Raw genomic sequence first — 23,377 nt, 5'->3', positions numbered from 1 at the left:
GCACTGCCTCCTCACTCAAACCAGGTGCTTCCACATGATAGAGGATTTACTGGTTTATTTTCATGGCTCCAGATCATTCCCTGTTAATCACGTTCCACAGAGGATAAAGACTAATATCATATTCAGATAAGGAAATTATGGATCATTGCAAAACAGTTCCTTTCCAGGATCCCTCAGAGCCATGCTAAACACGTTTCAGTGTTCCACATCCTTGCTATGCAATCTAGTCTTATTGTCTGTGCCTTTTTAAATTTAATTTCATCTATAATGTAAAAATAAACAATGAAACATCAGCAGAATAAAACCACCTAATTTTAGATATTATAAATATTTTTCCCTATGAACACAATCCTAATTGACATAAGTGAAAAGTGCAAGATGGATCTCCCATCAGCAAATATGATAATCAGGTGTGATTTATAGCACTAGTTACTAAAGGAGGCATTTCTGGTCTGGAAATTGCAATAGTACTGCATTCCTTAGGCATAACCTGAGGTGAAACAAGTAAGAGGAGCAGTAAGAAGGGGTGGGGGGAATCCAACAGCTGATCATAAAAATATTCCTCACCTGCAACCTAAAGTCCTGCCTCAACACTTAGGATGAATTTTATTTTAATTGCTTTGCTTTTGGCTATGAAATTGAACTGGTGATTTAATGCTTTCCCCTTTGATAACATAGTTACATGCTTAGCTGCAGTTAAAAAAAGAAGAAATTGGAACACTCACGTCCTTAATATTTCATTTTTAGTAACTCTTCATCTAAATTACTACATAGCCCATCATCATGGAGTGTTTTGCAATACATGTTTTAGACACATTTCCTTTCTCAGTGTCAGCTGCTGAGGAATGCATGCACAGATTCCCTTGGGTTCCACCAAGGCAAGTGGTCAGAGCACCAAGAAAGGCTGGAGCAGAGAGGTGCAGAGCCAGCCAGGAAAGCCATGGGATGTGAGGGATGTGCAGCCTCCTCCATGCTTTAATGGAAAACCTTGGGGGGGCACGTGCCCTCCTGCCAAGAGCCCTACTGCAAACAAGCTTCCTGAGCCTTCCAGAAGCAGGGTTTAGTTTGTAGGACACAGCACACCTTTGGGAGTAGAGATGGGGAACAGAGGCAGCATTATGTTGCTAATTGGGATAGTGAATTACTATTTTATTGCCAGCATCGTTTCATAAATTTCAGAGCATGTTATCAGTAATAAGACCCAATTCCAGCATGGCCATGGCTGGCTTTTACCAAAAGTTCTTCCAAAACCCAGCAAAATTCTCTGTGAAATACAGGACTGCACAGCAGGGCAGTGCCAAAGACATACTTTAACATAGGTTAAAGTAATCCCAGTGAAAGGGAGCAGAAAGCCCAGAAATGAATAATGAATTGTTGAAAGCCCAGAAATGGTCTTTGAACCAACCTACTGAATAGTCTCTGTGTGTATCTACTTATTTGTACACTGCAGAGGAAGGTGAATCAACAAAGATCTCACCCTGAATGAAGAGAAAGAAAAGGAAGGTTGAATGAGCATTACTGATTCCAATTGCTGTGTTCTGACTCAAATTTTTATGCTAGATTAAACTTTATTTAATAGCAAAATTGTAACTCTTAAATTGCTGTTGATGAAACATTCATGTATTTTGTCTCTGCAGAGAACCATTATGAAAACCATGTGAGATTCCATTATCAATATAAAGAAGGGAACTTCTATAGATATCTAATGCATTTTCATCATCTTGATTAAGAAGCAAATTCTGGCCTGATTTCATTGGTAATTCTACATTAGTTGTAAATACATGATAAAAAAAATAAAGACAGCAAAACTAGACAAGCTGTGGATAGAAAGTCAATACCAAAATCAATGCAAAATACTCCTCATCCCAATGGTTTCCAATGCCTTCACCTCCCTCCACATGTATTTCAAGCTCTTGTTGAGTTTTTATTAACAGCAATGTAATCTCATCACATTGTGGCACACAGCATGAGGTCACCCACAGAGTAAAGCCAGACAGGATGCCATGAAAACACACTCCCACTGCTAGGGACTTTGAAAAACATGAAGAGATAATTGTCAAAGCAAACCTACTCCACACAGAATTCATGAGATTATATAATAAAGACCCTACTTTGAAGAGTCTCTGAGATTTTTCCTGCACCAAAGTTCTAATTTTTGTAAATGAAAAAGGTACTGAGAATACAAATCTCTCATTGATGCAAATCAATGCCTATACCAGCATAATTGTAGCTGCCAAGTGCAGAAGAGAGCTAGCAGGCACTGGAGGGACCTGGTCCCCCAACACACCCAGTTGCTGCAGAGTACTACATGAAGCTTAAATTCCAGACAAAAATGTGTTTAAAAAAGTAATTAACACCTCTTACTTTAGTACATTAGTACTCATTTAGTACCTCTTACTTTAGCACACTGTTCCACCAACCTGTGCTCTGTGCCGGTGTCACTGTCCTGAATATCCTTTGCTTTCCTGCACAGCAGCAGCAAAAGAATCACCTCCAGAAAGGTAGGGACCATGAAAGCCTCCACTTTACCCACAAGTGGAATAACAACACTTCTAGGATTGCTGCAAACAGAAGTGAAGGGAGAAGACATTGCCTGTATTTCCCTCCTTATGATGGATGTCTGCCCTTTGATGGAAAGCAAAGGGAGAGCCTCAAAAAGGTTCAGAGTAACAAGGCTGGCAAAATAAAAGACATTTCCTTACTGTTGGGAAAAGAGGAGATGAAACTGAGCTTCAGAGGGAAGTAAGGGCCTAGATGTTAACATACACATACATGTTAGAGAACAACATGGACAGGCTAGAGCTCCTGCTGATGGGCTGGAACACAAGACCAAGATGACTGTAAAACTGACAGGAGACAAGCACAAAACATTACTTTTCCAGAACAGTCAAACACCCTTGTATCACATTCCAAAGGTGGTCATCCTTCTCAAAACAAACAGAACAGCTCCTTCTGCTGAGAAAGTATAGAAAGAGAATTTCAGAATCTATGCCATTATCACGTGTACCGCACTCCTCTCTCCAGAAAAGAAACCCTCATTGCACTGTACTGAGTTGGCATGGCAAAGTTTTGGCAGCAGGGGGTGGACTCTGTGACAAGATGCCAGATGCAGCCCCTATGTTCATGGAGCCAAGGCCTGCCAGCTCCAGGACAGACCCATCACTCACCAAAGCTGAGTGCATCACCAACACCAGCAGCACCTCTGTGAGCGCGTCCTTTAGGAAGGGTAAAAAGCCTTGCACAAAAGCAGCTGGCAGAGAGGACTGAGAACATGAGAGGAACAGCCCTGCAGATGCCCAGGGCAGGGCAGAAGGAGGGGCAGGAGCTGCTGCAGGTGCTGGAGCTGAGATTCCCCTGCAGCCCCTGGAGAGGCAGCTGTGACCCTGCAGCCCCTGGAGGGCACAGGGATGCACAGACCCACCTGCAGCCCATGGAGGGCACAGGGATGCACAGACCCACCTGCAGCCCATGGAATGAGGGCACAGGGATGCACAGACCCACCTGCAGCCCATGGAATGAGGGCACAGGGATGCACAGACCCACCTGCAGCCCATGGAATGAGGGCACAGGGATGCACAGACCCACCTGCAGCCCATGGAGGTGACCCACAGGAGAACATGTGGATATGCCCTGGAGGAAGCTGTGACTTTATGGACATCCTGCAATGGGGAAGGTCCTGCTGGGACCTGTCCCCCCATGGAGAGGAGCCCACACTGAAGCAAATTTGGTGGCAGGACTTGTGACCCCACAGAAGGGACCCACACTGAAGCAGCTCACAAGGAACTGCAGCCCTTGGAAGGACCCACATTGGAACAGGTCCCAAGGGACTTTCTCCTGCAGAAAGGGCCTCATGCTGGAGCAGAGGAGGAGTGTGAGGAGGAAAGGATAGCAGAAACAAGGTGCTATAGACTGAGGATAACTCCCATTCCACATCCTCCTCTATTGCCTAGGGCAAGGAGGTAGAAGAGTCAGGAGCTAAGTTCAGACTGGGAAGGGGGAGGATGGGGAGATTTAAATTGGTTCTTATTTTTTTATTATCCTACTCTGATTTGATTGGCTGTAAATTAAATTTATTTCCTCAAGTCAAGTCTGTTTTGCCTATGATGTTAATTGCTGAGTGGTATCTCCCTGTCCTTATCTTGACCCATGAGCCTTTTGTTATATTTTCTCTCCTGTGTTGGTGAGGAAGGGAGTGATAACGCAGTTTGGCAGTCACCTGGCAGGTAGCCAAGGTCAACCCACTTAATTTACTTATTGTACACTAAGAATTTTATTTCCTTTAGCATAAAAAAAATGTAAGTAATTTTATCACTACATTTGTTATGTCTTATGTACTAAAAAATGAAGAATCAGACACACATTTATTATGGTAAGGCAAAATCAAGATTTTTCGTTTCCACTCCACTTAAGCCCTTAAGAATGGTGCTAGTAGCAGTCATTTAACAGCTGATAGGTGCAATTTTAATTAATTAGGCATTGTTTTTCATTAAGGTGAGTGAGGTACTGAAACCTTTCGAGTCATAAACCCATCATTTAACACAGCTTTTTGAGTCAATTCACTTGACATTCTATGAAATCAAAGGAAAGGAGTGACTTCTATCTTGACTGCATTCCTGTTTCTGGGTATAATAAATGTCAAGAAAGAATTAGTAATTCACAATAACAAGACTTGTACACAGAGCACATGCTGTTTTCTCACAAAGCATTGATATTCAAGATTTTAAAAGACTTTTTTAAAAAGTCATGCATCTTCTTCCAATAAAGCTTCTCATCCTCCTGTAGTGCTCTCACAAACCCAAATAACAAAGAAGTGAAATAATCTACTGACACAATAGACTGACCAGCTTAACAAAGCTGAATATGTGTATATACCTATATTTTCTCTTTAATAATCAGTTTCTATTTACCTTGCAGTTTTTCGCAGATCTCAACTTTGTTCCATAGTTCCTCCCTCTTATTATCTTGACAGCCCTGATACACCTCTTTTGTCTGGTCCACAGCCCTGAATGCACAAAAAGCTCCTCTTTGCTCGTGCACAGATCTGAAGACACGTTCAGCCCATCCATTCAACCAACCCCTACTTATCTAACTTCTGTTCTTGCCTCATAAATCAGTTTCTACAAGCTGTTCATCATTTTTAGAGTGCTTTCTGAATGGCTCTCTATTTATTAATTTTACATTTTCTAACCCAATGTGTCACATGCTCTGAACTCTGCTTCTGAATCATCACAAAGATTTTTGAAGGGTAAAATCATATGCTGCTTTGACCTTGTTAAACTATCCCAGAACTGTTAAAAACAGTTTTAGAGAAAGCATGAAGGAAAAAAAAAACCATACAGGAATAGTGAAATCACTGTCATTGAGCTACTTTTAGGTCTATGCAGGGCCATAAAGACTGCCCAAACAAAAGAAGACAGATATGAATTTCTTATAAATACAATTACATAGCATACCATGGACACTGATTCTAGGTTATGCAAATCTTCTTGATGTTTTCCAATAGGTAATAGATTCTTGTATTTTGATAAATCCCCCATAAATGTGCTATTACTTAAAATAAAAGGAAGACACATCATCATGGATGATGGGTACAGGATATTTTCCTTGGCTTAAGGACAAGACCCAGCTCATGGGGTGCACTAGAACACCTGCACACCCAATTTTCAGCTGATAAAACCCCAAATATTTGACATCCATTCTGTTTCAAAAACTGCTATTCATGCATGTATCCATATATAAAAATCAAAATAAATTAAAACAGCCCCTAGTTCCCCCATGCAGATCCAGAAGGGGCTATGTTCCTTGAGCATGCTGTGTTTATCCTGCTTATTCAGGAATCAGTAACAAAACACAAGGCAGATAAAAATTCCAAAGCATCCAGCTTCATTCAGTCACAGGCAGTTCTTAAGACTTGACTGGTAAATACCAAAAGTTTATCCAGGGTATCATTATCCATGTGCTAAAATCTGTATTTGGTTCTATGTTAGAAAATTAGTGTGTTATAATATCACATATTAAAACATCTGATTAAGCATGTTATTGATGTAATAACAAAATATTTTAATAATAATTCAAATATCTAATAACATGAACAGCTTGTTTCCAAGGTGACCAAAGTGAATCATATTTCTTACCAAATTTCCCTTAGGTACAGCCAGCTTATTACTACTTTGAAAAAATAGTTTTTTCTCCTACTGACAGCATCCCTCACTAGCTGTCTTCTGCTGTCAGTGTTGCAATTCATCAGTGTTGCTTTTAATCTGCCATTTTATCTGGTGTCTGTGTAAATAAATACTGATCCTCGATGTCTTACAACCCACCCAAAAGGCCCAGACATCTTGAAGACATAAAGGAATTGATGGTTTGACAATATCTTGATGCAAGCTGATCTACAATATGAAGAAATATGTATTTTGGCTTGAAAGAATCGTCTCTCTGACTATTCTGCTGAACTTCTGAATTAACTATACACCACAGAAGACATTTCTTAACTCAAAAGCACTTTTTGGACAGATATAATTGTCTTTGTTTCAGGATAGGTAATTGTAAGCAGTTTTGTGCCTGAAAGTAAAAAGAAGAGTGGAGAGCAAAGCAATGAAGGCTGCCATGACAAGGGGCACAAAGGGCTGCAGAAGAAAGCAATGATGTTCTTTGGAGAGAGCCAGGCTCTTCAGCATGGCATCTTCCATCCAGCTGGACTGGAACATCCAGCCAGCCAGAGATGTTAGGTCAGCATTGCACCTGAACAGCTCCCCTGCAGTGTATTGTACCCACAAAGGCAAGCTGAGATGTGCACAGTCTGGGGTTTGATACTATTAAACATAATACCATCCTACTGCATCATTAGAGAGAAAAGCTGCACCATTAAAAACTATTTGCTTCACTCCTATGAGCCTCCTGTTTGCCCCAACCAGCAAAGACACAGCAAAAAACCAAGGAACAAAAGACAAAGTGCAATAACAAACCCACTGGCCAGCATTCCCACCATAAATAAGTAAAGCCCTGACAGTCAGCCTGTCACTGACATATTTTATGAAAATCCTTTTGCTAGGATTTTACTTCTGAAAAGCTGAGAGGCCTCAGAAACAAAATTGGTTCCATGTGAATTGTTTCTACTTGATAAGCAGTCATGGTCCAGCTGTGTCAAGGCTCTGGTCTGTCACGAGATTTTATTATTTATTCCTTTCTTTTCTAGCCTTCTGATGTCTCCTTTCTCTCTATTTCTTTAGTAAAGTTTTAGTATGTCATTTTCTTTTAATATAATATAATATCATAAAAAAATAAATCAGCCTTCTGAAACATGGAGTCAAAATTTTCATTTCTTCCCTTGTCCTGGGAACCCTCAAACACCACCACATCTGCCTGCCCTTGCAGCAATGTAATTCACACCAGCAGAGCCCTCCCAGACATGGATTTGACAGGCTGCAACACGTGGTGACCAGCTGAATCCCAGCTTGGCTGGGATGTTCTGTCCAGCCTGGAAGGAGAGCAGTTGCGTGGCCATATCTGCCCCTCCTCCTTTCTTCCCTCATCAGCCACATCCTTCAATTCCCTCAGCACTGAAGAGCCCTGGGGCCATGATGGCAGGAGGCTGCAGATCATCAGATTCCTTTGGAAACCACCAGGAACAGCCCAAGAAATCATGGTGTCTCAGACAACTGAGGAGAAAATTAGGCTAACTCCTTCCAAAGTTGAGAGAGAGAAAAGGCAACCTACACATATGTTACATTCACACTCTCTGGAAAAATCCCCTCGTCCAGGATTTTTCTCCTGGGAAGCTGAGAAGCCTCAGAGAAAAATGAAAACAATAATTATCTCATTTGCTTCCCCTGTGTTGTGCTCATGTGGAATGTGTTTGGAGATTGCTTATCCACAGGTGATTGTTCATTGGTTTCATGGGAGTTGTTTTGACTCTTTGGCCAATCAGGGCCAAGCTGTGTCAGGACTCTGGAGAGAGTCACGAGTTTTCATTATCAGCTTTTTAGCCTTCTGTCTGTATCCTTTCTGTATTCTTTAATATAACATAGTATCATAAAACAATAAATTAGCCTTCTGAGAACATGGAGTCAGATTCATCATTCCTGCCTTCACCAGAGCACCCTGCATATACAACACACATGGAATCAAAGAGCTGCTTGGGAAATCAGTCTGTAAGTCTCCCCTGATGTCTGACAAGAGCCTAGACCATCACCCTGGACTGTAAAAGCACTTCTGAACATCAGGCTGTCCCTGCCCATGTGTCTCAACCCTAGAGCTCAAAGAAATACCCTGCCTGCAATGTCTCATAGGAAGTGACAACTTCTGAAAGCACATCAACAAGTGGTTTTTACACTGGGAAACGATTTCACATGCAATGACCAGTCCTTTGGTAAAGTGGATTTGCCTCAGTGTTCAGATGCCATTTTCGCCATCAGCCTCTGAAAGAAAAACTGTGCTCATTTATAGAAAAAGAGGGAGGTCAAGACTAAAAGCTTCAACATTGTCCAGTCCTTCACGCTCACACACTGCCATTATTGCTTTTTCTCAGTGGCAAAGACAGATGGGGAAATTTCTCTCTTCACAGCTGGCGAGTTCTCAAATTCTTAAGCTGACAGCAATTTGTGTTTAGAATACAGACTTAATCTTGGATCTTAATCTTTTTAAGTAAATGCCACTATACACATATGAAAGCAGTCAGGGAGCAGCAATATCCTGTTTTATTTCTCCACCCGTATATTCCCATAGCTTTTCTTCAGAGGCTGTAAGGGTCACAGTCTACTGCAGCATGTGGTACTATAGCTGTGGCAACAAAGTGTGAAAAGATCATTATACTACACTAATTTCTTCTTACCTGTTAGTTATGCCAAAAGTACCCATGAAAAAGAAAATATAGAAGATGTAAAGGCTAAATACAGGCAAAATGAAAAATTATTTATTCCCTGCCCAGCTTATATCCCCAGTTTGTACTGTTAGGAACAGTGAGATTTTTGTCAGTCATTTTCAGACTCCTAAATATTTTAGACAGCTTTCCAAAGACTACAGATATAACTTGGGAGTTTCTCCCTAAGGAATGAAAGCAGACAAATTTGGTACTAGAAAAGCAGGAGATCAGGAATGCAGAACAGGCAGCTTTTCAGGAACAGAGAGGTCACAGAACTTGACTTGCTCACAAATCAAAAAAAGCAAGTAAATCCAGTACTAGAAATCATTCATTGGGGCTTTGGGAGGTGTTTAGCAGAGATTGATGACTTGTTTTTATGTTAAATAAATAGATCAGATGACAAAAATACAGTTTTGACTTACCAGAAAGTATTCATTAATTTACAGCAAATTAAGAAAGCAGAGCTGAGGTAATATGAATAAAATCTTTTTTGAAAAGTGTGGTATTTCTGAAATAGCACTTTTCAGCTTTGCATTGCAAGGGAACAAGTGCCACACACAGAAGATGACATGGAGAGGTCTGAACATGTGTCTCTCCCACCAGAAGACCATCCCAATCAGAGTTTGGAGAAGCACAAATAGAGGCAACATCAAAGTCCTGTTTGAGGGGGTGTGTTTCCTCTCTTGGGATTTTTTTGTTTGCTTTACAGCACTCCCCAAACATTTGTGACTCTTCACCCCACTTCTGTCTATCTCATAACATCTTAATAATTGTTAATTACTCTATAACTTGTTAATAACTCTCCAACTGTTAATTACTCTATAAACAGCTGAAACACTGGCTCCTGCTTCCGAAGAACTACTTTAAATGTAGTAGCTTGAGGTACATTTTCTGATACCTCATTCAGAGATACTAATTCCAATGCAAACATGTGGATCCCTAACAGGTTTTATACAACCAAACAAACATAAGTCAAATTCTAAAAGAAAAAAAAATAAAATTACAACCACCACTACTAGAAGTAGGAGGTTGGCCTTCTTATGACACCAAGTTACAGCTTTTCGAGCACACATTATTCAGGTGATCTTTTAGTTCTTGTTTCTCTCCCAGGAGCAGATTTTTTTTTGAGCCCACAGTGTCATCCAACATTCCAGGCTCGCTGATCCCCCAACCTGCACATTACATTGCTTGCAACGTCAGTGAGCTTTTACTAAATGTGACAATAATTTCTCTTAGGAAATACTGAATTTCAAGCTCTTAGGAGTACTGAATCATCCCTTTCTTCCCCTCAACCTGAGCCTATCTTCACAGATAATCTTGCCCCTGTATTCTTCACCCTCTTGTCCAATCCATAGTTAAGAGTGTTAATTTAAAATGTAAGACATTCCCTAAAGCTAATGCCTAAAACATGACTGTTTAAATTCCCTAGAGGAGGCCAAATGCAGGGCACTTGGGCACTTGGGCAATTTCTATGATCAGGTATTTCTCCAGAAATTTATTATGTATTTCATTTTGGAATATATTTCAACATTTAGAGTTTGTCACTAACTCAGTCTTCAAAACAAGACATATGCAGAACAACTGTGGCAAACTTACACAAAAAACCAAAAACCTTTGTACATATACTTGCATGATCCACAACCTCAAGCAGAAAAATCAGAATTTACTGGGAAAGCTTCACAGAATATCGGCAGAAAAATCAGAATTTCTAAGGAAGACTTCAAAAAATATATGAATGAAACAGTATGTTGGGACACCAGCATGCAATGAGAAAAAGAGCTGTCCTGGTTCTGGGAATGAGCTCCCTTAGGGCAATTAACTTAAAAAGCTAATAAGAAACAATGGGTTTTTTTTCTTTTTGCCACACTTGTGTGACAGCAGCTGATTTTCAAATTGTGACTTCATTAGGGTTTGGCATGTTTTACAACAGGAAACAAAAATTATGCATCATAGACATGGAGTTGTTACACCCTGGCTAGCCATGGTCTTCCACAAAATTGCACCAATTTGCACCAGTTTGATTGTGGATACAATAATTACACAGAAAGAAGCCATTATAAATTTTTTTCTACTTTAGAAGCACATCAAACAGGTCTGTATATCATTTCTCCTCACTTATCTCATTTTTATTATGTGTTTCAGCACTAAAAAGCATGCCCACAATATATGAGATGTTTCTCTTTAAAACTACAGGCAGTTCAACCAAAGAGGTTCTTTTGCATGTCCAAAATTTAAAAATTCGTAATCTTGTTACTAAAAATTATTTTAAAGTTAACTAAGGTGCAATTAAATTTGATTAACTACTGTTATAAATCTGAACTAAAATGAAGATAGCTCTAAATCAAATCAAATGCCTTATTAAAAGTTATAACATTAGGTAGTCATCAATCTCCAGAAATAAAGAGTAGAAAACAGAAAGCTATATCATGCATATGAAGTCTGGAGTAATTAATCCTGTCATCATATGCTATTGACTGGGAGTAAATCAAAAACAAAAACAAACTGAAAACCTCATCTGTTTTTATAGTGATTTTCCTAATGTCAGTTTGCAATTTTTTAACTCATGCTGTAAATTCTTCAGGCTCGTTCTTTACCTCCAATCACAGCTGAGCCTCACTGGAGACAACATCAGGGTGAAGAACTTAAAAGCAACAGAAAATCTGACCCTACAGAAAATCTGGTTAAATTAAGAAATTAATCAAATGGTTGTGACCAACTCATCTTTTGACAAGTTGATATATAACAATATATATAAAAATAAGCCTACAAAGAAGGTCTGGGATTCAACAGAGCCGACTCTGAGTGCATAAGAAAGTTAACACAACTGATAATCCTACACTGAGCTCAAGAATATAGAGATATAACTTTAACAAAAGGTTGAAACTGTTTGGAATGAAATTTAAAAAGAACATCAAGGATAAGAAGCACTTCAAAGAAGATATCAGGAGTAAGCAAAAAACTTACAAGGACAGAAAAAGAGAGATTGATTAACAAGGTAGGGCAGGTGTCCTAAATTAGTCACACAATAAAAATAGCACCTCTGCTCAATCTTTCAAAGAAAAACAGACTGAACATGAAAAGCTCATTTCACCTAGGCAGAAGGGAGAGATTAAAATACAGAGAAGAACTAGTTAAGACTTACTCTCATATAGATTCAATGAAAAGTTAACTGTGCATCCCCCAAACCTGGACAAATGTTCCATTTTCTCATAAGAATAATGCCACAAGGACAGGAACATTTGCAGCATACTAGAAGAGCCAGAAGATAGAAATACAAATTCACTGGCAAATTTTTTTAATGAAATTTATAACCCAATGGGAACTAAAGTTTTCTCCATATACCAGTTAGTTTCATAAACCTTTACTCAAAAACTTTGTTCTTTGGGCATCCCTGCTCATCAGTGCTAAAGCAGAAATAAAACCAGGGAATACTAAACACAGATGCACCCCAAGAAAGGAGAAGTGATAAACACATATTCATGTGATTTTGACACTGACTACAGCAGACTTTGGAACAGGCAGTAATGGAGGGCATGGAGGTAGGCCTGAAGCAGCATAAAAAGAAATATATTCTCATTACTAATAGACCACCTGAGAGACATGATGAGTTTCTTAGTAAAATGGATGACTACTTAGACAAGGGCAATATAGTGCAACTAATACATCTATGTCTGAATTAAGCATCTGGCAGTGTTCTCTAGGAAATCTTTATTTAAAAGGCAGACAATGAGGAGCAATATAAGAATACATCATAATATGGTAGAAAACTATGGGAGGCATAGAGTCTATGGGAGGCACCACAAGAATATGTAGTGAAAAAAAAAACCAGTTCTAAAGATGGAGAAATATTACTAAGAGAAATATTACTTTCTCAGGAACAAGTCTTGGGATGGATCCTGCTTAATACATTCATTAGGAACCTCGATCCAAGGACTGGATTATGAAATGCAAAGATGATATAATTATGAGCATGGAAGAGGACAGATCATCACACAGAGAGAATGAGATGACCTTGTGAGGTAGAAAACTGAACAGGATGAAGTTTAAAAGCAAAAAGTACATCATGACAAGACAAGCTAATGAGGATTTCTGCTTTAAACTGAAGGTTCATCAGATTTAAGAAATTAAGAAGAAAGCTGGTGGATAGAATGATTAAGTGGTACCTATTTGTTATCTACCAGCTGTAAAAAGGTCTAATGAATTTCTGGGAATATCAGACATTTTCAGTCAACTCAGAGGATTACTTGGACCTCATCTGAAATAGTGGACTGATTCATGATTCTTATAGACATATTTACTGAAAAATCTTTTTGCTAAGATTTTTCTCTTGAGAAGCTGAGAAGTTTCAGAAACAAAGTGTAAACAATAATTATCTGTTGCTGTAGAATGTAGCAAGTGCATCTTTGATTGCTCTCATGTAGTTGTTTTTAATTAATAACCAATCACAAGTTTAGCCGTGTGGAGACTCTGAGCAATCATAAGATTTTATTACTCATTCCTTTCTTTTCTAGCCTTCTGATGTCTCCTTTCTCTTTTCTTTAATATAGTTTAGGTATATAATTTTCTTTTAATATAATAAATATCATAAAATAATAAATCAGCCTTCTAAAACATAGAATCAAAATTCTCATCTCTTCCCTCATCCTAAAAACCCACAAACACCACCACACATGATCACCTGTTTTCAAAGCAAAACTGTAAGTATGCCCAGAAAAGGGTTTCTGAGGAGATTACAAGAATGGGAAAATAACTTTCTTGACAAGAAGCAAGGAAACCTTGGTCCTTCCAGCCTAGTTAGCAAAAACTGAGAATACATTTAAGTATATCTGATTATTGTTATACATAACCTTGCTATGCTTAGCTTCTTCTCATGGCTAGCTCTGGATGTGGGCAGCATGCAAAGGAATCCACGTGGAAGCTGGGGCAGGGCCCAGCAGCGCTGCCAAGCCCGTCACTGGGGGCACAGTCAGAAGTGTGGCTCCAGCTGTGGTTCCCCAGCCCAGGTGTGCATTGCCAGCCCTGGAACTGTGCAGTGCACACCTGCAGGCTGTGTGTGAAGCTGCCTCCAGAAGGAGCAAGGCAGGAGAGAGCACCAACTACACCAGTGTCCTAGGGTGACAATGTCCTAGGGTGACATTGTGATGCTTGTATCCCCATTCCTGTGTTCTGTTCATGCTGGATATCATGTTCTGTGCCTTCAAGGCTGGCTCTGAAGAGCCAATGTTTTGTTTTGGTTTTGCTCTCAGCCACTCCCCCACGGCTGGCGGGACACACAGACAGGGCAGTACATGGGTGCTGCTTTTGCTTTTTGCTTGGCTTTTGCTCTGCTTTGCTCTTGCTTTTTGCTCCTGCTCATTAGTTAGTTTAGCTAAGCAGCCCAAATTTTCCCTGGACTGTTTCTCCTTTCCCTTTTTTGGAGCCACTCAAGCCTGCTCCGGACTGGGACCTGGGAACACCGAGAGTTTGCACCTTGTGGCTGCAGCAGCTGCCCCAGCACAGGAGGGACTGAGAACAGAGTGATCACCCCCAAGAGAGACTTTCTGAATTTGTTATCTATTTCAGAGCAGTGACAGAGTGGTGTCACCTGGTATTGTTCATTCTGTGTGCTGGGGGTGCTGTGCCTGTTAAATAAACAGGTTCTTTCCACTTCTCTCTGAGGAATCCTTCTCGACCCGGCTGGAGGGAGGGGCTGTGTGGGTTTGCTTTCTGGAGGGGCTGTTTGGGTTTGCTTTCTGGAGGGGCTGTGTGGGTTTGCTTTCTGGAGGGGCTGTTTGGGTTTGCTTTCTGGAGGGCCCCCTTTGGAGGCTTTCTCCCAGGACAAAATTTGGCGCCCAATGTGAGGCTCAAGAGAGAGTGGAGAAAACCCTGTTTTGAGTGCGTTTTGGTTGCCATTACTCTGTGTTGGTATAAAGCAGTTAATAGCCAACAAACAATCCCTCACACATATGGTAACAATGAGTCTCTCACAGCAGCTCAAGAGTTACTGAGCACAAGATGGGAATCCATTCTATGATTTTTAGTGATATACATTCCTCCAAGCAACAGCTTGGATTATGTGATGCAACAGAACCCTTTCACACAGAAATATATCCCATGGCAGCTGATATAAGGTTTGTCTCAATAACCTGTTCAGCCATCAAGTGTCACCTTTTTGGCTAATGGTTTATATCAAAGGAAAGAACACACCTCATAATGTACATAACCAACTGTGAAATGCTGCTCAGCAGGGAAATATCCCTCCTGTAACGCTGCAGTGATTACCTTATGCCTTGAGGCATGAGAGCTGATGATCTTTATCTTACCTTTCATAACTAAAAATGCTACTATTGGTCATAAAATTATCCAAGCACTTGAAAAACTCAGCCACAATATTTGATTTGATGACCCTCTGCACTGGGGACTAGCACAACCTCACTAGGTGTTCAATGTCTGCCAAGTCATTTGTTTTAAATTACACCCTTATTTTCATATTGCAGAACAGGATTAGAATAACCTTCTGAATAAGTTTCACTACAGCATTCATTAAAAAAAAATCTGAGTAGCTAAAGCAAACCTTGCTTAAGGGCCTGAGTGTGACTTTTCCTTATGCTGTATGTCATAATAAACCCTCTCACGCAATAGATGCCAACACCTTCCCACCCAGAGCAGGTGGACTAGAAATGTGGAGGATGTGCAGAGACAATGGCTTGTCAGGCTTTCCACAGCAGCCAGCACAACCCTCACAATTTGCTGCAAGTGTGTCAGCACTTCCCTGCTGCTTGCAGAGCCCTGAGACACAGGAACAAGGTCTCAGGAGGAGAGAGAGGTCCCTGGGCCACGACACCTCTTGTGATAATCCTGAGTTTGAGCAGCACTTCTCCTTCAGACAAGTGCCAAAAGGTGCAGTTTAGCCTTAAGTCCTTTCATTTGTATTCCATTTTATCAGATGCTTAGGTGTGAAGAATACCAATATATTCATTGTCAAAAGACATCCTCACATCTTTTCCTTTACTTATTAATTCCCAGCACTACCCAAGACTCTTGTCTGAAGAAAACTCTTTTTAAATAAAACCAAACCAAAAAAACCCCCCCCACAACTACCTTTGGGCTGCTCAGAAGAAAACAAACAAACAAACAAACAAACAAACAAACAAAAAACAAGCAAAAAAAACCCAACAAAAAACCCCAACCCAACAGAATCAGTTATTAAAGAGCAAGTAGCTCACTTGTACTATACCCACCCTCTCTACCCACACAAGCACTCAGGCACACAAGACTGTTCTGCTTTACAGCCCAGAACCTGACAAGGAAAAAAGGACAGATTCCAAACAGAATTAAAGCAGGTATTGTCAATAAGCAAAGCATATTTTTGAAAATCAATTTCTGAGTAAGTTTATGTAAACAAAGCCAGATAGGCTCAATCACACTTGCATATCAGCTGCCAAAACAGCTTCTAAAATGAGGTTCAAAGATAGGAGGTTTATTTTTTATACTATTTTTTTAAAGTATCCCTAGCTCAAAAAATAACTTATTAAAAAGTAATGACATTTCAGGGGACAGAAAATGACATTTTATCCCCAAAATCTAACCATTCTGTGTGGACTGTTCTACAAAATGAGCATCTGGAAAAAAGATGAAAAAGACACCATTTCTTTGCCAGTAGTAACATATTTAAGAGATTGCTTGCTAGCAAACTGCCATGGCAACCACAGTAGCACCTGGGGTACAGCGTTCTCCTGAGAAACAGCACGCCTTCCCTTGAGAAACAAAGTCATTTTGCAACAGTGCAACAGAAAAGTAATTTTTAAACCAGATAAGGAGCTCCAGTGACTGGGGAGTCACTGAACTCCAGGATCAGGCTTTCAATAACTGTTTCTTTACCCAAAAACATCCATATTAAACATCTCTATTAAAATAGTAGCTCTAAATACATCACAGCAAAATGCATGCTTTAGACTTACACCTGCCACTCTCCACTTCTATATCTGACTTCCCTTAGAATGGCACAACTGAGGGGCAGCCCAATATCCTTTCCAAATGTTTTTTGGAAAGAAGTCAGTAATAATGAATGTCACTTCAGTGTCAAAAGCAGAGCGAAATGGGTCACAATGAAATGGTCAAGCCCCTCTTCCAGCCAAGACACTGAGCCTTGCACTCCCTAAAAAAGGAGCCAGGAGTGCTCATGTGCCTCCCTTCCTAGCTGCAAATGTAGCCTAAATTGAAAAATATAAGCTACACTTCTTTCTGCAATTTAGAAATTTTATATCCAGAAATAGCCTAATCCAATCTAAGTACCAAGGGACGGAGGAAAGAAAAGAAAAAGGAAAATATCAGCTATAGATCTCTCTGCATGTAAGAACATTTTTATGCTATGAAAAAATAAAAACACTGGAATGAGAGTTTTTGATGTCAAATTGACCAATAGTGCACTTGCCTTAGCTCAGCTCTTTTCTACAGAAGACTGCACATAGTGATTAAGTCAACTTTTGAGAAAAAGCAATTCTAAACTTATGTTATTCTGAAAAATAATTTTATATAATGCATTATTTTTGAGTGCAGCCTATCTCAGCCATCATTTTAGAAGACTTGCATTATTGTATTTTTAGATACCACTAGTGGCAGGGGAGGAGGGGAGAGGGTTGAAACACATCACTCTAACACATCTTCCCTTGCTTTTTCTGGCTTTTCTTCTGTTCTGATTTCTCAAGGCTATGGGAGAAAAAAATTACACAGATCATCTCAACCAATAAAAGGGAAAACAGTGAAGATAAGCAACACTACTGACAATGGCAGACACCTTATTTTTCTGATATCAAAAAAGCTTCCAGTGCTTTTAACTAGCAATTTAGGAGTGTCACCCACTGACATTCAACTTTTGTGTTTCCAGCAGACACACTTATTGTCATGCTAATACTTTATTAAGATTTTTTTTCTTTCCCCCCTCTTTCACCTGAACTTTAAACCCTTGCCTGGAATCACTGTGCAGAAGGTAACAAAGACAAGCTGGGACCCAAGAGATGAAGCACTCCTAGCAATGCCCACCTCCCACCTCCTTTTAGATGAAGCTATTGCTGGTGTGTTTTCAAAAGGTAAAACAATAATTTTCCTACCATGCATTTGGGAATAGCTTTCACTTATAATGGTTAAAATATTTCTTAGCCTCTTTTCCTTCCCTTGGTCTTCATTTAAAACCACAGCTTTACATTCTATTAGACACCCGCAGGTACCATAGATTAAAGAAGATTAATCTATTCAACTAATGTGTTGGCTGATTCTCTTACTAGTGCCAAAAACCTACAATTAAATATTTTCCTTCAACAATATTATAGTATGCAATTCTTGAAGCAAGCAGTCATAATTTAATTTATAAATGGAAGAAGCTTAAGCCACACAAGATGGTGAACACTGAAAAAACCTATTTATAGGAACTGCTTTTCATGTAGTTATTATTTTAAATTATTTTTCTCATATGTAGTCCAAATTCTGTTTAACTTGCAAGTGTCCTATCTGTCTCACACATTATTAAAGATGTGTCTGACATCCACAATAAAAACCACTTGCTTGTATAGAATATAGAAAGGTGGGGGTTTTTATTTTCTTTATTTTAACAATGTAATGATTTGGTTTGCTCCAAATGTAAACCAACTGCCAGAAGGGTTTTCTCCAAGACTGACAGCCATGACCAGTCAGACTTCAATAAGAACAAGGATCTCTGGTCATCTTCACCAATATCTGCAATCAAGTTGCTTTAATTCCTTTGTAACACAATGCTTTACATTCCAAACTGCACCCAGGAGTGATCTAAAATGCTAAAATGCTGGTGACAAATACAACATAGTTCAACAATGAATGAAAGAGCAGAAGGGAAGTAAATGAAGCTTCTTCATAGAATGCAAATGGCTCCAGCTCTCCCTGCACCACGATTAAAGGAGGTGTTATAGCAAGAGCTAAGCAGCCAGTAAGAGTTGCAAGCTATTTAGAGTTTCATGGACAAAAGAGATTTCTAATAGCAGAAGCTCAGGAAGTCAGGATCCAACAAAGCTCAAGATTTTGATGACAAGTCAGGCTGCAATATGAACAAGGATCTCTAGTCATCTTCACCAATATCTGCAATCAATTTGCTTTCATTCCTTTGTAACACAATAATTTACATTCCAAACTTCACCCAGGTGTGAACTTGTTTGATCTAAAATGCTAAAATGCTGGTGACAAATACAACATAGTTCAACAATGAATGAAAGAGCAGAAGGGAAGTAAATGAAGCTTCTTCATAGAATGCAAATGGCCCCAGCTCTCTCTGCACCACTATTAAAGGAGGTTTTATAGCAAGAGCTAAGCAGCCAGTAAGAGTTGCAAGCTGTTTAGAGTTTCATGGACAAAAGAGATTTCTAATGGCAAAGCTCAGGAAGTCAGGATCCCAACAAAGCTCAAGATTTTGATGACAATATCTTCATTCAAAGGGAATTGCTTCAAAGCATTTCACTGTCACAAAGTGCAAAGGCACAGACTGGTGAAGCACCTCATGTTTTCAACTTGAAGTACCTCAGTACATGCAGGTAACTCAGTGGGACTGCTCCCAGCACTAAAAGCTGAGCTGACGGCTGCTTCTCTGGCTATCCTGGGACACGAGAGTCAGGTGCTGAAGCCATGGTTTGGTTCCATGGGCAGAGCTTCCTCCTCCACAACAGTCAGAAGATGGTGTGGCCAAACTCAGGGAAGAGAATGGTCATGGCTGGATGGTGTGTTCAGTGTTCAGTTGGTTTAATCTTGCACCAACACAGAGAGAATTTCTGAAGATAGGTGTGTACATACTGATTGGTGTCACAGTCCCTTTAATATTCGTGCCATGTCTACTTTAGTGTATCTGGCAGATGCACTAAAGTAGACATGTCACAAATATTAAAGGCTGTGACATGATGTGGCTGTCAAAGGAGTGGATTTGGTACAAAGAGAAGGGGGAGATGTAGAAGCCCAGGGCACCACAGGGAATATTTCTGTGTCTGCTCTGGGGTGCCCTGACCCCCAGGGCAGCACTGACTCTGACCCTCATTCATGGAGAAAGTTTCCCAGACTTCAAGATAGACTGGAATCCACCAAAGTGTGAAATAGATTATAGAGAGTAGTGTGGGTGCATCACTGGGTGAGAAATTGAGGTTTTGGGATTTTTAGTGTGTTGTGCAAGATGGAGGGCACAGGGTGCTATCCTGGGTTTCTTCTTCATGCTTCTTCTTCCTTCTTCTCCATGGGTTTGGGTGGCATTTTGTAATGGGGCAGAAAAGTCCCCATTGCAGCTCCTTGGGACCAGTTATTGGGTTAAAAGGGAAAATAATCCAGGTGTCAGCTCTCAATTGGATAGTTTAGTCTTAAAAGCCCTGGAACCAAGAGTTTGTTGGCGATTTATGCCTTCTAATGAAAAGCTGCTGAACTCACAGTAGTGAGACTGTTTCACTGCTCAGAAATAATAAACACCTGAGTCCGAATTACTGTCTCAAGTGCCTTCAATCCAGACCCAGAGAAACCCACAGCTGGTACCCCCATACCCAAAGGATGCAGTGATCAGCAGGAGCACTGACACAGCCAACACCAAGTCTATTTTGGGCTGAGAATGAGCAGAATTGGGAAGCCCTAGTGCAGCTGTTGTTTTGTTCACTGTGGCATGAGGGAGCTTTTAGCCCTTTTCCTTTTTCATTTGTCAAGGAAGACCCCGAGTTATTTCAAGACACTAACAGAGCAAATATGAATCTAAGGATATTTTGTGATATACACTGTGTTCTAAAAGGATTTCTGGGCTGTGTGTGAAGCATGTATTTGTTTTACTAATCAAATTTAATATTATTAAGCACCATTCCTACAGGGTCTGTCCTGACTGATATTATTCAGTGCTTTTACCTGGATGATGAAAGAAGGAGTATGCAGACAAAATTTGCTAAGAGACAAAACAGTGCTAACCTGGCAGGAACTATGAAAATATTGGTGCATATAAGAATTTGAAGGTGTTCTGACAAATTGGAGGCACAATTCTTCCAAAACAGAACGCAATTTGAAAAGGGCAAGATTAGACACCTACACGGAAATAAGAAACTGCACTGATACTAAGTGGGAGCAACAAATGAAATTGATAAATCAGTTGCTTTTCCAGAAAACAGCTTACAAAACAAAACAAAACAAAACACCCAACATCTCAAATACAAGGGTTAAAAAGCACTATTTCATGCTGCTTTGCAGCAGCCTTTTATGCATTTGAAGATGATTATGGTGCATCCTCTTCTTCAAATGCCTAACACCACCAGCTCTGTGAATGAAGATTATGTTAGCTCAACATCTGCTTATTCCTTGGACTTTTTCCAGCAAATCCAAATCTGTCCAGATCTGAAGGAAATGCTTTAATTGATGCGTTGCAATGCAGAAAGGAGCAAAAAATTTACTATGTTTGGTACTTCCTTCACAATGGAGCGTGCCTAATTTTGCAAAAATATGATAGTGACTCATTGGACCCTCAGATAGAACAGTGACTCTCTTGAACACTCTTTTATTTTCTTTTTTGAACCATCCTTTGAAATTAGGATTGAGACTGCAGCACAGGTTAGGTATTACAAAAGGTCTTCTCATGGTAAGAGCACCAAAGCACTGGAACAGCTTTCCACATGGAAGCTGCAATGTTTCCATCTCTGGGGGAGGGTTTTAAGACAATGTTAGGCAAATTTCTGTCAGGAATCATTTTGTTAAGCTAATCTATTGCTGAGCAAGCAAAACGTACTGTACTGATCTCTCAGATCAGTTTTCTACCTTTCAGCACTGGCTTTTCACATAAAAGCATTTTTTAGAGATACAGAAATATAGGAGTGAAATGACAAGAGAAACAGGTTAATATTATTTCTCATTTGTCACAGCTACATGCCTGTGCCAGTGCATCTGAGCATTCTAATCCTTAACAGGGAAAACTCAGACTCACAACCAGCTCTTGAAATCTTGTACATCTCATGAAATTTAACCCAAACATACTAAAGGAAAAGCAAATGGAGAAGCAACAGCACTGACCTGAAAAAACAGAGCTTCCATGTAACATTACATAATCACAAACAGATTTTCTTTTTTTTCCCGGAACACAGAATTCCGTCTTTAAATTCTCCTTGAAGAAGATCCACAAAAGATCTTTTGAGGTAATAATTTCAAAAAATCATGGGTAACTGTATTCAGCTCCTCAGGACCTGATTCCAGTGTCTCAGGATCTACCTTCAACACAAAGAGATTTCTGATGTGTGGTGGATCATCTACGGGAATTTCCAAAAGCTCAGATCTCATTATGGAGGTGAGACCACACAAGTAGTGAAGGGTTTGCTAATTTGTGAGAAAAGGTACAAAATCTTAGGTGCCAGGGATGGTTCTGCCTAGACATCATTGTAATGGGTAAAACACAGAACAGACAAGAATTCCAGGCTGTAAAATTGTCCCCAATTCTCTATTACACATGATCCACAAAAAATCTGGAAGGAGTTCTAAAAGACCTTGGACCTCTGTAGGTAGTAACAAACAACACTTATAAATCTGGTCCTTGGAACCTGCCAGTAAGAGCATCCTGTTCTCAAAGGGAGTAAGAGAATTCAGACAACCAAGCTTATAAACTCTCTGAGCCAAACAATTTTCAATTTTACTTTTGGAGCCTTTTTTAGATTAGGATATCAAGCCAGTAAATGAAGCATGAGCTATAAACCAGCTGAATATTATAGATGAATGATGAATTTTTTTTTCCCCTTCTAAGATACCACATTCCAGTGTCTTCTATTCCAACATGATGTTTCTACTTTCTTTTGTTCTGATATCAGCAACCAGAATACTCATCCACCCATCAGATCATCAGTGCAGGTAATTAAAACATTGTCTTTTCAGACAAGAAATTCCAGGACACAGAGAATACACATATCTTGTTTTCTGTCACTGGTTTTAACACTTTTTATGAGCTGTATGACCAAAGATTGAGGACAAAAATGAAGTAGAGCACAGGACATTTTCTTCATTTTTGCACTAAGAAAGCAACTGGACTTTGTACTTATTTCCGATTATCATCTTCTTTCAATAATATGAGAAAAGATGCCAAGTTACAAGGATCTCAAGGATTTTACTACAGGCTTAGAAGTTAAACTAGCAAACATGAACAACCTTTCATGGGTCATCACTCATTTATCTGAGTCTTTCATCACCCACATATAAACTGGAGGACTCCTCCTTGTTCTTAAAATGGATCTAAGTGTTACATAAAATTCTTCAAGAAATTATGATGCAATTTTATTGGGATCTTACATTGTGCACCTAATTTAAGATGTTAAATTAGGACTAGTCTCAAGTGCATTCATCTCTCATATGGAAAAAACAGTTTGTGCATCAGCTTATAGCATAAACACAAATCTAAATCACATCTATTGAATGTATTGATAGGTACATTTATGAAATTTTACTGCTGGATTGTTCAGATACCACCTCAGCAAAAGCTTGGCTTGCTTCATCGTGGTTCCCCCACCTTTAAGGATATAGACACTTACT

General features: G+C 39.7%; 1 protein-coding gene across 2 annotated transcripts in view; it reads right to left on the bottom strand.

Annotated features, from left to right (window-relative positions):
• NELL1 (neural EGFL like 1) overlaps positions 1-23,377 on the bottom strand; it is a 313,642-nt gene that overhangs the window by 172,639 nt on the left and 117,626 nt on the right. The window lies entirely within an intron of this gene.

Source organism: Molothrus ater, chromosome 6 (genome assembly GCF_012460135.2).
Source record: "Molothrus ater isolate BHLD 08-10-18 breed brown headed cowbird chromosome 6, BPBGC_Mater_1.1, whole genome shotgun sequence".
Taxonomy (NCBI): Eukaryota; Metazoa; Chordata; class Aves; order Passeriformes; family Icteridae; genus Molothrus; species Molothrus ater.
Note: the sequence above shows the minus strand (reverse complement) of the source record. Positions and strands in the feature narration are given on the sequence as shown.